The sequence below is a fragment of the Pelophylax lessonae genome, assembly GCF_965119305.1.
Source record: "Pelophylax lessonae genome assembly, chromosome: 11".
NCBI classification, from domain to species: domain Eukaryota; kingdom Metazoa; phylum Chordata; class Amphibia; order Anura; family Ranidae; genus Pelophylax; species Pelophylax lessonae.
This window is the reverse complement of record NC_138778.1, coordinates 174,004,154-174,019,168: the sequence shown is the minus strand read 5'-3', so window position 1 is coordinate 174,019,168 and position 15,015 is coordinate 174,004,154. Positions and strand designations below refer to the sequence as shown.

The 15,015-nt window shown below is 43.1% G+C and overlaps 1 protein-coding gene across 2 annotated transcripts in view; it reads right to left on the bottom strand.

The window, feature by feature from the left end:
- The window catches only part of PYY (peptide YY), a 338,368-nt gene extending 324,221 nt beyond the window's left edge, over window positions 1-14,147 (bottom strand). For both annotated transcript variants that reach the window (XM_082271297.1, XM_082271296.1), the window contains exon 1: window positions 14,141-14,147. The gene's annotated coding sequence lies outside the window, so the exon portion shown is untranslated. The remainder of the gene's footprint in view (window positions 1-14,140) is intronic.
- Window positions 14,148-15,015: the final 868 nt, after the last annotated feature.

The following is a 15,015-nucleotide window of genomic DNA, read 5'->3' as shown; positions in this document are numbered from 1 at the left end:
GCTGATGGGAGGTTTTTAAAGTCTGCAGATTGATGGGCATATTTTGTAGTGCTCATTAGAGTGCCCCATAAAAAAAATGTGCCCATCAGCATGCCCCTTATTTTATGTTAAGGGGCACTCTAATGGGCAGATTTAATGTTAAGGGGCACTCTAATGGGCAGATTTAATGTTAAGGGGCACTCTAATGGGCAGATTTAATGTTAAGGGGCACTCTAATGGGCAGATTTAATGTTAAGGGGCACTCTAATGGGCAGATTTTATGTTAAGGGGCACTCTAATGGGCAGATTTTATGTTAAGGGGCACTCTAATGGGCAGATTTTATGTTAAGTGCAACACTGATTTACACGGTTTTGCCCATCAGAGTGCCCCCTAACATAAAATGTGCCCATCAGAGTGCCCATCAGAGTGCCCCCTAACATAAAATGTGCCCATCAGAGTGCCCCCTAACATAAAATGTGCCCAGAGTGCCCCTTATTTTATGTTACGGGTCACGCTGATGGGCCTATTTTATGCTAGGGGGCACTCTGATGGGCACATTTTATGCTAGGGGGCACTCTGATGGGCACATTTTATGCTAGGGGGCACTCTGATGGGCACATTTATTGCTAGGGGGCACTCTGATGGGCACATTTTATGCTACTCTGATGGGCACATTTTATGCTACTCTGATGGGCACATTTTATGCTACTCTGATGGGCACATTTTATGCTAGGGGGCACTCTGATGGGCACATTTTATGTTAGGGGGCACTCTGATGGGCACATTTTATGTTAGAGGCCACTCTGATGGGCACATTTTATGTTAGGGGGCACTCTGATGGGCACATTTTATGTTAGGGGGCACTCTGATGGGCACATTTTATGTTAGGGGGCACTCTGATGGGCACATTTTATGTTAGGGGGCACTCTGATGGGCACTTTATGTTAGGGGGCACTCTGATGGGCACTTTATGTTAGGGGGCACTCTGATGGGCACATTTTATGTTAGGGGGCACTCTGATGGGCACATTTTATGTTAGGGGGCACTCTGATGGGCAAATTTTATGTTAGGGGGCACTCTGATGGGCACATTTTATGTTAGGGGGCACTCTGATGGGCACATTTTATGTTAGGGGGCACTCTGATGGGCACTTTATGTTAGGGGGCACTCTGATGGGCACTTTATGTTAGGGGGCACTCTGATGGGCACATTTTATGTTAGGGGGCACTCTGATGGGCACATTTTATGTTAGGGGCACTCTGAAGGGCACATTTTATGTTAGGGGTCACTCTGATGGGCATATTTTATGCTACTCTGATGGGCATATTTTATGCTAAGGGGCACTCTGATGGGCATATTTTATGTTAGGGGGCAATCTGATGGGCATATTTTATGCTAAGGGGCACTCTGATGGCCATATTTTATGTTAAGAGCAATGCTGATTTACACGTTTTGTTTTGCCCATCAGAGTGCCCCCTAACATAAAATATGCCCATCAGATTGCCCCCTAACATAAAATGTGCACATCAGAGTGCCCCCTAACATAAAATGTGTCCATCTGAGTGCCCCCCAACATAAAATGTGCACATCAGAGTGCCCCCTAACATAAAATGTGCCCATCAGCGTGTCCCTTATTTTATGTTAAGGGTCACGCTGATGAGCAAATTTTATGCTAAGGGCACATTTTATGTTAGGGGGCACTCTGATGGGCACATTTTATGTTAGGGGGCACTCTGATGGGCATATTTTATGTTAAGAGCAACGCTGATGGACACGTTTTGTTTTGCCCATCTTTCTGAGTCATAGCAAAGACTTCAGATTCGGACCTCGGCCCAAAGAAAATTTTAGCAACCGGACCTCCTTGAATTTTAATTCATTACCCCTGATATAGACAGTTTCTTTTTTCAAAGCCTGGTGACCTCTAGTGGCCAGTGTTTATATTTGACACAGTGGTTCAATTTACAAAGCCTGATGACCTCTAGTGGCCAGTGTTTATATTGACACAGTGGTTCAATTTACAAATCCTGGTGACCTCTAGTGGCCAGTGTTTATATTGACACAGTGGTTCAATTTACAAAGCCTGGTGACCTCTAGTGGCCAGTGTTTATATTGACACAGTGGTTCAATTTACAAAACCTGGTGACCTCTAGTGGCCAGTGTTTATATTGACACAGTGTTTCAATTTACAAAGCCAGGCGACCTCTAGTGGCCAGTGTTTATATTGACACAGTGTTTCAATTTACAAAGCCAGGCGACCTCTAGTGGCCAGTGTTTATATTGACACAGTGTTTCAATTTATAATGCCAGGCGACCTCTAGTGGCCAGTGTTTATATTGACACAGTGTTTCAATTTACAAAGCCAGGCGACCTCTAGTGGCGAGTGTTTATATTGACACAGTTTCAATTTACAAAGCCTGGTGACCTCTAGTGGCCAGTGTTTATATTGACACAGTGCAATTTACAAAGCCTGGTGACCTCTAGTGGCCAGTGTTTATATTGACACAGTGTTTCAATTTACAAAGCCTGGTGACCTCTAGTGGCCGGTGTTTATATTGACACAGTGCAATTTACAAAGCCTGATGACCTCTGTTGGTCAGTGTTTATATTGACACAGTTTCTTTTTTCAAAGCCTGGTGACCTCTAGTGGTCAGTGTTTAAATTGACACAGTGTTTCAATTTACAAAGCCTGGTGACCTCTAGTGGCCAGTGTTTAAATTGACACAGTGGTTCAATTTACCAAGCCTGGTGACCTCTAGTGGCCAGTGTTTAAATTGACACAGTGCAATTTACAAAGCCTGATGACCTCTATTGGCCAGTGTTTATATTGACACAGTTTCTTTTTTCAAAGCCTGGTGACCTCTAGTGGTCAGTGTTTAAATTGACATAGTGTTTCAATTTACAAAGCCTGGTGACCTCTAGTGGTCAGTGTTTAAATTGACATAGTGTTTCAATTTACAAAACCTGGTAACCTCTATTGGCGAGTGTTTATATTGACACAGTGTTTCAATTTACAAAGCCTGGTGACCTCTAGTGGCCAGTGTTTATATTGACACAGTGTTTCAGTTTACAAAGCCTGGTGACCTCTAGTGGCAAGTGTTTATATTGACAGTTTCTTTTTCCAAAGCCTGGTGATCTCTAGTGGCGAGTGTTTATATTGACACGGTTTCTTTTTCCAAAGCCTGGTGACCTCTAGTGTTCAGTGTTTATTTTGACACAGTGTTTCAATTTACAAAGCCCCCTCTAGTGGCCAGTGTTTATATTGACACAGTGTTTCAATTTACAAAGCCTAGTGACCTCTAGTGGCGAGTGTTTATATTGACACAGTGTTTCAATTTGCAAAGCCTGGTGACCTCTAGTGGCGAGTGTTTATATTGACACAGTTTCTTTTTTCAAAGCCTGGTGACCTCTAGTGGTCAGTGTTTATTTTGACACAGTGTTTCAATTTACAAAGCCTGATGACCTCTAGTGGTCAGTGTTTATATTGACACAGTGTTTCAATTTACAAAGCCTGGTGACCTCTAGTGGCCAGTGCTTATATTGACACAGTGTCAGTGGTGTATTTAGGTTTTGTGCTGCCCTAGGCCTGACTAAACTTCTGCACCCCCTAATTTAAATATGACCCACCCTTTCCTGTAAAGGCCACACCCCTTCCTGTTTATGACCCACCCTGTCATCTGTAAACCACAGACCATAACCACAGTCTGTCAGTGCCCATCAGCTTAGCTTCATCAGTTCCCATAAGTTCAGCCTCATCAGTGCCGCCTCTTTACTGCCCATCAGTGCAGCATATCAGTGTGGCCTAATCAGTGGTCACCAGTGCAGCCCCATCAGTGGCCATTAGTACAGCCTTATGTCATGGGATTAGTAAGATTACTCTTTTAGGATATTTGGACTTGTGTTTGCTGCCACTGATTGTAATTATAGGATTATTTCACTTATTTGTATAAGTCCATAGTCATTATACAAATAATGACATTTTTTTTTTTTTGCTGCCCCCCCTGCAAAGTGCCACCCTAGGCCTGGGCCTTGTTGGCCTAGGCCAGGATACAGCACTGCACAGTGTTTCAATTTACAAAGCCTGATGACCTTCAGTGGCCAGTGTTTCAATTTACAAAGCCTGGTGACCTCTAGTGGTCAGTGCTTATATAGACACAGTGGATCAATTTAGGAAGCCTGGTGACCTCTAGTGGTCAGTGTTTATATTGACAGAGTGATTAAATTTTTGAAGCCTTGGTACCTCTAGTGGCCAGTGTTTATTTTAACACAATGACTCAATATCACAAAGTCTGGTGACCTCTAGTGGCCAGTATTCATATTAACACAATGACTCAATATTCCAAAGCTTTGTGATTTCTAGTGGTCAGTGCTTATATTGACACAGTAACTCAATATTACAAATCTTGGTGACTGACCAAAATTGTCCTAAGTGAAGCTTTAAAAGCCTTTACAGGTCATCAGTTTAAAATTAACAATGAATGTTGGTCCTAGAAATATTGTTCTCACTCTAGTGTGCATGGCAACACAGAGTATGTGTAGCGGGATATGGTAAGTCATCTACAGTATATGGGAGCAAAGTGGAAAAGGAAGATCCTATTTAAGGTGACATCAGGGGTCTATTAGACAACTAATGTCTCCCCTGAGCTTAATTGAAGCTAATCAAGTACAAATTGTGCTTGATTAGCTTTATGCCCAGACACAATCACTTTCAAGTTCATTCACTTGAGGGGAGATCAGTGAATGGATGTTTGTTGATTTCCCTCCACTCTAGCCACTGACACCTTCCATAACTTTCCATCCTGGGCCTGCAGGAGGGGCAGTGGGGGTGGTACTGGTGGGAGGGCGGGGCTGGCATATTCTCGGGTGTCAAAAAAGCAAAGGGATTTCCAGTCACATTCTGGGGTGTGTTGAAATCATGGCAGCTTTACAGCACTTCAAGAAGAAGGTTGACTGTCAGCTGAAGAACTAAAAACGCGTGTTGAGGGGTGTGTTAAAAGACCCATGGTGCCCCGGCTTAAGCCTTAAGTTAGTGGCAGAAAAATGGTTAATAAGGAACTCTTTTGAGCGATACAAAAATGAATGTCTAAGTACTGGTATTAATTAAACAGAATTGATATGTAAAGAAAATCCTTTTTTTATTTCATGCTTTCCGTTTTTGCTGCTCCTCCCTTACAAGAAGCCCAATTTGTGGGCATTACCAACATTGAGCTCAGGTAGACCTCAGTTGCCACCACCTCCTGTTAAGTGAGCATGCCTGGAGAGTGGGTGTGATAGCTAAAGGGATCCTACCCAGTTTCCCTGCTTTTTATTGTTCTTTTTATTGGTTGTTAAGACATAGGTAGCTCCTATTGCTCAGCATCTTTGGTTGCTAGGACTTACTGTAGGTGGACCCTGCCGCTCCTCAGCATCCTAGCAACCAAGGAAGCTGTGCAGCCATGGCCGCCTACATCCTAGCAACAAAGGACACTGTGCCACATGGGGTGCCTTTGTCTTAAAAACCAATAAAATGACAGAAGGGATGGATCAGGGGAACTGAGACACCTCCACCCCTAATACCTAGTGTTTTTCCCTGAAAAAAAGCACTGTCAATCATAATTTAAAAAAAAAAAAGTTTTCTTCTGCTCATGCTAGACATGTGGTCGGAAAACCATGTCAACCACACTATCTCATGATCACAATAATTCAGGCTAGAAAGAGGAAAAAAAGAACCACATGTACTTTGTACTGTAGACATTAGTGGCATGGCGTTTTTTCAACTTGAAATGATTTACATGGCATTGTCTTTGATCCCATTTAATATAAATAGGATATGTTAAACTCCAATACGTTTGACTCTAAGGTAACTGTTGCAGTTTTAAGATCTCTTTTCATTGCAGGGAAATTGATTGCTTCATGATGAGCATCTTCTATTCCGCCATCGGTAAAAATCCGGTGGAAATCTGAAATGTTTGAGAAACATATGTATTTCTTTCACAACACTTTACACAAGTTTGCTGCAATCTTGCAATGGTCTAGGTCAGTGGTCCTCAACTCCGGTCCTCGGGGCCCACTAACAGGCCAGATTTTAAGTATTACCTTGGGGAGATGCAGACTAGAGTACTGCAATCACTGAGCAGCAAATGATATCACCTGGGATGTATTTCAGTTATCTTGCAAATCTGGCCTGTTAGTGGGCCCTGTAGGCCAGGGTTGAGGACCACTGGTCTAGGTGGATAGATGTAATGTGCCCTTCTATTAAGGGACATGCACATGGGCCAAAGTTTAATAGAACCCGGGTGTATGGCGGCCTGGCCGGAAGAAGCCGACCCTTTGGCCGGCTTTTGTCGAAGGGGCATGACCGAATAAGGTCTGGTGATTGGCATCCAATCAGTGCTCTCAGGCAATGGCCGAGAGCGCTGACCGGTGTGTTCTGGCGGGGGGCCGCCCCCCCCTGTCAGAACACAATAGCCCAGGGGGGAGATCGCTGTACTAACATCTCTCAAGCACTTCAGTTTTTTTTTCGTTCAGTCCACTGGGTTGAACGAAAAACGAATAGCCTGTACTAGGCTTTACTCTTTGTTGAAAATGTTGTACTTATTGTTACTTGTGGGATATCTATTAGGCCTTGTACACACAATGAGAATATCAGACAATGATTGTCCACTTGTTTTGCATGCTAGTCTCAGATCGAAAATGAAAAGGTTACTAAATTTAGGAAAATTCTCAGAAAACAGAAGACAACTTTGAAAAGTGATGTAATGTGGTGAATTATATTGTTTAGTTTCCGAGGTTGCATGATCTTGCTCTTCTGATTTTTTTTTGGAGAAAAACTGTACTGGTTAAATGAAAATCATACAATTTGGTATCGTATAAGAAAAATTTTCCTGTTTGTCTCTTTGGAATACTTGGCATGGACTGCCGCGATCGGCTCTCAACAGCTGTGTACTAAGGATCAGATTATCGTACGATCGCTTCAAAAGCGTTATTTTTCATTCCATTTTCTGATCATGTGAACTAGGCTTTAGTTTGCTAAGCATCGTAGAGGTGTACAGGTGATATATCCACTCATCAATGACGATCTGTGGGTTTACTGCTAAATTTTGGCCTTTACATGTTTTTTTTTGTTTTTTTTCTATTTTTTTTTTTTTTTTTGTGTGTGTGACAGTTCTTTTATCTTGTTTTATACTTGGAAAATAAATCTTTAAATGAAATTTGATTAAAAAAAATTGTGATGATATCTCTGTCTTCCTTTAACCCCTTGCTGACCGCCCGGTTTTACTGCGGCAGGCTGGCTCAGCTGCGCAACATGACATAGCTCTACGTCGGTCGCACGCGTGCTGCTGGCGCGCTCCCACACCCACTAGACAGCGGGGATGCCGATCCACGGAACCAGCGGCCGCGATTGCCACCGGGCACCCGCGATCGTTCCCCGCTGAGAGAGAAGGACGGTCAGCTGTTGTAAACACAACTGACGGTTCTTCTCTCTGAAATGAGCACAGAGCGCCTGTGATCCTTCTATATAGAATCACAGGTCTCTGTAGTCATTTCACAAGCCCATACAGTTAGAAAACACTCCCCTAGGCTCACACTTAACCCTTTGCTCACCACTGGGTTAACCCCTTCCCTGCCTGTGTCATTAGTACAGTAACAGTGCATATTTTTAGCACTGATTACTGTAGTATTGTCATTGGTCCCCCCCAAAAGTGTTCAAAATGTCAGTTAGGGGTCCGATCTGTCCGCCACAATGTCGCAGTCCCGGTAAAAATCGTAGATTGCTGCCAACACTAGTAAAAATAAATAAATAAATAAAAATGGCAGAAATCTTTCCCTTAGTTAGTAGACGCGATAACTTTTGCGCAAACCAATCAAAATACGCTTGTTGCAATTTTTTTATGTAGCAGAATACAAAATGGCCTACAAGGATGAAACATTTAGATTTTTAATTTTTTTTTTTTTTTTGGGGAATGTTGTATATCAGAAAGTGAAAAGTTTTTTTTTTTTTTTCAGAACTGTCGCATTTGTTTTTTGTTTATAGCGCAAAAATAAAAATCACACAGGTGATCAAATACCATCAAAAGAAAGCTCTATTTGTGGGGGGAAAAAAAGGGGCATATGTTTTATTTTGGTACAGTGTCTGGTCATTAAGGGGGCAAATCCTACCGGTCCAGAACTGGTTAAACTTCCTCCTGACCATGCCAAGCACAGAAGGAGATCTATAAATGCATTGTCAGTTTGCATCCTTTGCTTCCATTTGGGATCAATAGCAAAAGGAAAAGGAGCAGCAATTTAGTCCATGAAGCTCGGTTCACATCTATGCAGTTTGCTTTGGAGTGCTTTTTGCGTTTTTGCCACGATTTGCACTTTGCATTTTTTGTGGGTTTTTTTGCCCAATTTGTTATTGGGCAAATTAAAAACACAACTCGCAGCAAAATTGCAGCAGAAATGTACGACGTGCTTTTCTGCAGCTTCTCCTTTGAAGTCTATTGAACCAAAAAAAGCACCGTTTTGCATCCCTGACCATTTCCAAAAACGCGGTGGCTAAAAAAAGCATAGATGTGAACGTGTCCCATAGGAAGTCATGTTAACCACTTAAGCCCCGGAAGGTTTATCCCCCTTCATGACCAGGCCATTTTTTGTGATACGGCACTGCATTATTTTAACTAACAATTGCGCAGACATGTGACCGTGTAACCAAATAAAATTTATGTCCTTTTCTTTTGGTGGTATTTGATCACCTCTACGGTTTTTATTTTTTGCGCTATAAACAAAAAAAGAGTTAAAATTTTGAAAAAAAAGAAACAATATTTTTTACTTTCTGCTATAAAACATATCCAATAAAAAAAATTTAAAAAATCAAATTTATTTATTAATTTAGGCCAATATCTGTTTTGCTACATATTTGTAGTAAAAAAAAAAATCCCAATAAGCGTATATTGGTTGGTTTGTGCAAAAGTTATACCATCTACAAACTATGGGATATTTTTATAGAATTTTGTTTATTTTTTTTTTTACTAGTATTGGCAGTGATCAGAGATTTTTAGTGGGACTGCGACATTGTGGCAGACAAATAGGACACCCAACTGACACTTTTGACTCTTTTTTGGGGACCAGTGATCAGTGCTAAAAAAAATTACACTCTCACTGTATTAATGACACTGGCAGGGAAGGGGTTAACATCAGGGGCGATCAAAGGGTAAAGTGTGCTCCTAGGGAGTGCTTTCTAACTTTGTGGGGGGGTGGCTTAACTGCAGAAACACAAGATCTCCATCTTCCCTTCTGACAGAACGGCGGTCTGCCTTGTTTACATAGGCAGACCGCCGCTCTGCTTCTCTTGAGAACAATCGGCGGGTCCCAGCCAACATTGTGTCCACTGGACCTGCTGATTGGCTCCCGCTGTGTCCAATCACAGCGTGAATGGGTCGCTGGCGGCATGCGCACACACTTGCCACAGAACCTGTGCACAAAATCAAGTACAGGTATGTGACTTTGGGCAGGAGGGCCACCCTGCTGCAATATATCTGCGTGGGGCGGTCTATATGTGGTTAAATGGACTGTAGTGCATTTCTGTAAAAAAGCATTAAAAAACACATATGTAGCAAGTACCCGTAGGGCCTGCTGTATGATGACTTCTTGGGCCTTCTCTGATTACCTGCAGACAATCACTAGAGAATTTTTCACACATTCATCCTTACTTCCAGTTGCTCGTTACTCCATAAACAGCCCAGGGGCTTTGGTTTTGTATTTATTGTGGAACTTGGATGGGAGAAGGGAATAGTGAGATACTCCAACTTGAACTATTCACAGTAGATAAGGACAACTCTCACTTGACCTCACCGGATTACTTGTGGAAGCAGACACACTCTTGCTCTCTATAGCAGCAGACTTGATGCAACTACATTATCTTCAGGACACTCTATAGTATCTTGACTGGCACCCATCCACTGACTCTTCCACAGAAGGGATGGCCCTCACAGGGCAGGCCCTATGACACAGATCTGTACTCACTGTAGGCAGAATCAGATCCTTTCCAGTGTCTCCCTTTCAGTCAGCTCAGCTTCTCTCTGACTCTCAGGCCCTCGGGTCTAACACATGAGGTCGCATGGCAGCTTCTACAGAGGTGGGGCAGCCGCCCCCTCCCTCCAGGACCCCGCTCTCCAGCTGAAAGACCCAGAACACATGTGCCCTCTGCATTTATACAGAATCTCAGGATACACCGAGGCACTTTCCTCTGCCAATCACCAGGGCTGTACTAAATGATTGTGCGCTCATGTGTCAGGTTATCTCCCAATGTCCAATATGCCTCCCTATTGGACCAGTGTGAAGCACTTCAGACAAGCTGAGCTGCACCTGAGCACCATGAGTAGACCTCACTAGCAGATCCTGCTCCTCTGGTAGGCAGAGAGCAATATAAATTTACCTGCCCATTTCTCTGGTAAGCAGAAATACCCAAAACTATACTCTCTCTTCTAGCTCCTACCTAGGAGGGTGCTGCACATAAGTGTAAACCAAGCCTTAGTATGGCTGACTCTCCATTCCCCATCCAGCTTTGCTGTTACAAGAGCCGCTGCACATTGGTATGTAGCACTACCCCTTAAATGGCCGCTGGATTTTTGGGTCCCCCTTGACCTGCACAGCTAGGCAAGAAGCATTTTCAGCAAGCACTCTTCAGTCAATAATCCAGTCCATAGGCTTGCTTTTGATCATTTATTAGGGGAATGTAACTTAGACAGGGTTAGGGTAGTATGAAATGAATTCAAAGCTCAAACTGTGAGGACAAACTGGATAATGATTGTAGACTCCTCGCACAATATCCCAAACTGTACTCCATTAAGAGAAACTTCCAGACTGACTGTGGAGATCCTGAACTTTTCCAGTAGAAGGAATGTAATGCAGGCAGCTTAATACTAACAATTCCCCAGCAGGGATGAAGGTAGGCTAAGCACCATCCCCCCAAAGAAAAAAGCTAGGTCTTGCATCCGGCTGCTTCCTCCCCTGTAGGCTTGAAGTGTGAACAAAATAGAGATCACTCACTTAGTCCCTGAAGCGAAGATGGTGACTTCTGTCCAGGCACACTTCTGTACCAGTCCCTTTTCCTAGCAGGGTGTCACAGCCAAGCCTGACTGAGACTGCAGGAGGTGAGGAAGTATCTGGCTTCTTCTCTGCTCCCCTTCTCTCCCTCTATCCAGCACACTTTTGCCTGGAGGCAGACCCCCCCCCCCCCCCAAGCACAGGGGTCCCCCCCAGGTCTCTGGATCCTGAAATCTCTCCCTACACAGCCAGGCCCTACAATTTTACAAGCCATCTCCCAATCTTCTGGACTGTCCTTACTCAGAGATGGGCAACAATTCCCTTATATATTCAGTTTCTTATTTCCATACCCCCACCCACTACATTCTGGAACTTACTAAAAGCTTCCAGAAGCCAGGGGAAGGCTAAATAGAATCATCCTGCAGAGCCTGCCAGCTAAACCACACTGAACTTCACTTGATCCCAATAGAACTGACTTCACAGAGTATAGTAATGTCCAACTAAATTTGCCTAACTATCCTAACTATGTACACAAGGGGGTGCTACAGGTATAAAACAACAGAGACAATGAAACCATGCTGCATGGAGAGGAGAGATGAAAAGGAAGTCAAGTGATTGAAGAAAAAAATTAAGTTTTACGGTAAATAGCAGCTCATGTTTACATTTTTATAGTATTTGACTTACAGATATGTGCTCTGACTATGATAGCGTGCTTGGTTTACATAGTTTACATAAGCTTTACCAAACTACCAAAAAAAAGGTAGTGAAATTTTCTCATGTTACAAATTTCAGTCATGAATAGAATAACAATCAAAGTCAGGCAGCTTGTTGGAAATTCCTCCATTGCACCATAGTTTATGACTCATTCAATCAGCTAATACTACAATCAGAATCCAGTTATCACACACAATATAAGTGTGGGGGGCTTCATGACCAGACCATTTTTTGCGATACAGCACTGCGTTACTTTAACTGATAATTGCGCGGTCGTGCGACGCAGTACCCAAATAAAACTGATGTCCCTTTTTCCCCACAAATAGAGCTTTATTTTAGTTTTATTTGGTCACCTTTTATTTTTTTGCGCTATAAAAAAACAAAAGAACAAAGACCCCTCTCAACCCCCCCCCCCCAGAGAGTGCACAGAGACTTCCAGCCCTGGAGCTGCCATTTCTGCTGCCTGTCAGACCTTGGGGACCATTCACATCTGCACGTCACATGAACATGCTTTGTTCACACTTTTTTGTGTGTTTTCGCATGACATGCATAGGGCAGCCCTGTCATTTGATTGGACTTTTCTACGCACAACAAACACGCCAGAGAAGCACCTACACCTTTTCAGGCTGAGAGCTTAAAACATTTTTTATTGCGTGTTTGGTGCATTTGTTGTGTGTTTCACCACACGCGAAACCACATGTTTTTCTTGACGCGTTTCGGATGCCATTAATAAAAAATGGGTCAGCAAACATGATGCACATTTTTCACACAATCTGTGAATGCTTTTTCATAGAACATGCAGATTTATTATTTTTTTTATTTCAGGTACTTGTATAGCACCGTCAATTTACGCAGCGCTTTATATATACATTGTACATTCACATCAGTCCCTGCCCTCAAGGAGCGTACAATCTAAGGTCCCTAACTCACATACATACACAGTAGGGACAATTTTTATACTGGATCCAATTAACCCACCAGCATGTTCTTTGGAGTGTGGGAGGAAACGCAAAATATGGCCTGGTCATTAAGGGGGAAAATCTTCCAGTCCAGAAGTGGTTAATAAAGTTCTAAATTATCTGCAACCCTGCTAAAGAGTCAAGTACCCAAAACCCATAGATTTGTTACAAACGGATGCCCATTCACATCTATGCATTGTGGTAATGAAGTTATTGCAATGCACGTCTGGCCGGCTACAAGATTTTATCCAGTCCGCTGTACTCTCAATGTGGACAGATCGCTGGCTATGGACTTTACCCCCCCCCCCCCCCCAAACCGCACAGGGACCCTGATGTAAGGGGGACCCTGATGTAAGGGGGACCCTGATGTAAGAGGGAACTCTGCTGGGGATCCTGATGTAAGGGGAACATTGCTGGAGACACTGACATAAGGGGGGACTCTGATGGAAACCCTGATGTAAGGGTGGATTTTGAGGTAAGGGGGACACTAATGTAAAGAGAAACTCTGATGGGAATTTCTTTAGGCCCATGAATATTAGAAAAATATACAATATGGCCCTGAAAAGTTTGGAGACCACTGTTGTAGAAAATGCTACTAGTAACAGGATACTAACCTTCTCCAAACATGGAATCTTACTAATACTTTGAAATGCAGAGTGGTGCAAGATTAAGGGCTCTTTCACACGGACGTTCCGTATGTCCATAAATCACCCCATCCGTTTGCGGGGGATATACGGACATAATGAATGTCTATGGCATTGCGGATGTCAGCGGATGACACCGCTGACATCCGATTTTCGTCCTTTCAGTTCTGTTCCGTTTTTCGGAACAGAACAGAACCCTATTTTTGTTCCGTTTAAAAAACGGAACGGACGCAAAATCGGATGTCAGCGGTGTCATCTGCTGACATCCGCAATGCCCATAGACATACATTATTATTTATTATGTCTGTATATCATCCGCAAACGGATCGGATGATATGCAGACATACAGACCGGATGACACAAGTGTCATCCGTGTCCGTGAAAAAAAAAAAAAGTGCCGGAGCGGATCGCAATACGGTCCGCTCCGTGTGGAAGAGGCCTAATTGTAAATTAATTATTTGTAAACAAGAAAAAAACACCTGCGCCAAATTAAACAATAGAACTAGTGAATGCAGCTGCTGTCCATTCTTCCCAACAGGGGATTTTCAAATGTAAAATTATTCTTAGGCCCCTTTGACATGATCGGACCAATCAGGTCCGCCTGTCTGATTATCAGGTGGACTTGAATGGGCCACCCATTCTCCTCTATAGGGAGGCGGATGTCAGCAGATATGTGTCCACTGACACCTGCCTGAAATAAGGTTCGGCAAGATCCGCTTACAAACAGACGGATGGAGATACGTTCATCACTCGCTCAGCGGGTCGGATTGGATCGGATGAAAACGGACAGGCTGTCCTTTTTCATCCAATCTCCCCATAGAGGAGAGTGGGACTCTGACGGGTCTGTCTTTGCACAGTGAGTGGAGACGGACCTGTCGTCCGCCTGCTTAGCGAGGATCAAAGGAGCGATTCCTGCTGAGCAAGCGGAGTCCATCAAAACAGATTCGCCCCATGTGAAAGGGGCCTTAGGCAACGCTTGCTATAACATGTGAAAACTCAAATTCGGGCCCTAATAAATCACAAATAACATGCTATAAATGCCAATAGATATAAATCTAAACAAATATAATATGCATTGTGCCAAAATATCAAAGTGGCAAAGTGCAGTCTTTTTTTAAAATGTGCAATCTTGAGTTCTTTTGATTCCCAGGGTCTCCCCTGTACTGAATGTTCCACCACATGCTGAATATTTACACACCGCACTCACCAGATGTGGATGACTTCCTTACTATACAGCAAGGGAAGTCATAAGGGCTTGTAGGTCCATAGGGAGATCTGTTCCAATATTCTTGATGGTTTCCTGGTGCAGATCCTGGAGCCTGGCATGCGTTCCACTCACTGGGCCGGAAGTGATGCTCTGGAACAGCCGCATAACACGTTTTGTCATCAAACAGCGACATCTTCAGAAGTAAATATTAAGCAAGTGGTGGAACATTCACTACAGGGGAGACCCTGGGATTCAGGCACCAAAAGCACTCAAGATTGCACATTTAAAAAAAGACTGTTTGCACGATGTCACTTTGATATTTTGGCACCTATGCATATTATATGTATTATAATAATAATAATATGTGTTTAGATTTATAATTATTGTCATTCATAACATGTTATTTCAGATTAATTAAGGCACGAATTTGAATTTTCACAAGTGCTGCCTAAGAATAAATTTACATTGGTGCAAGATTATGCTGTGTCTAGTGCAGGGAACACTATG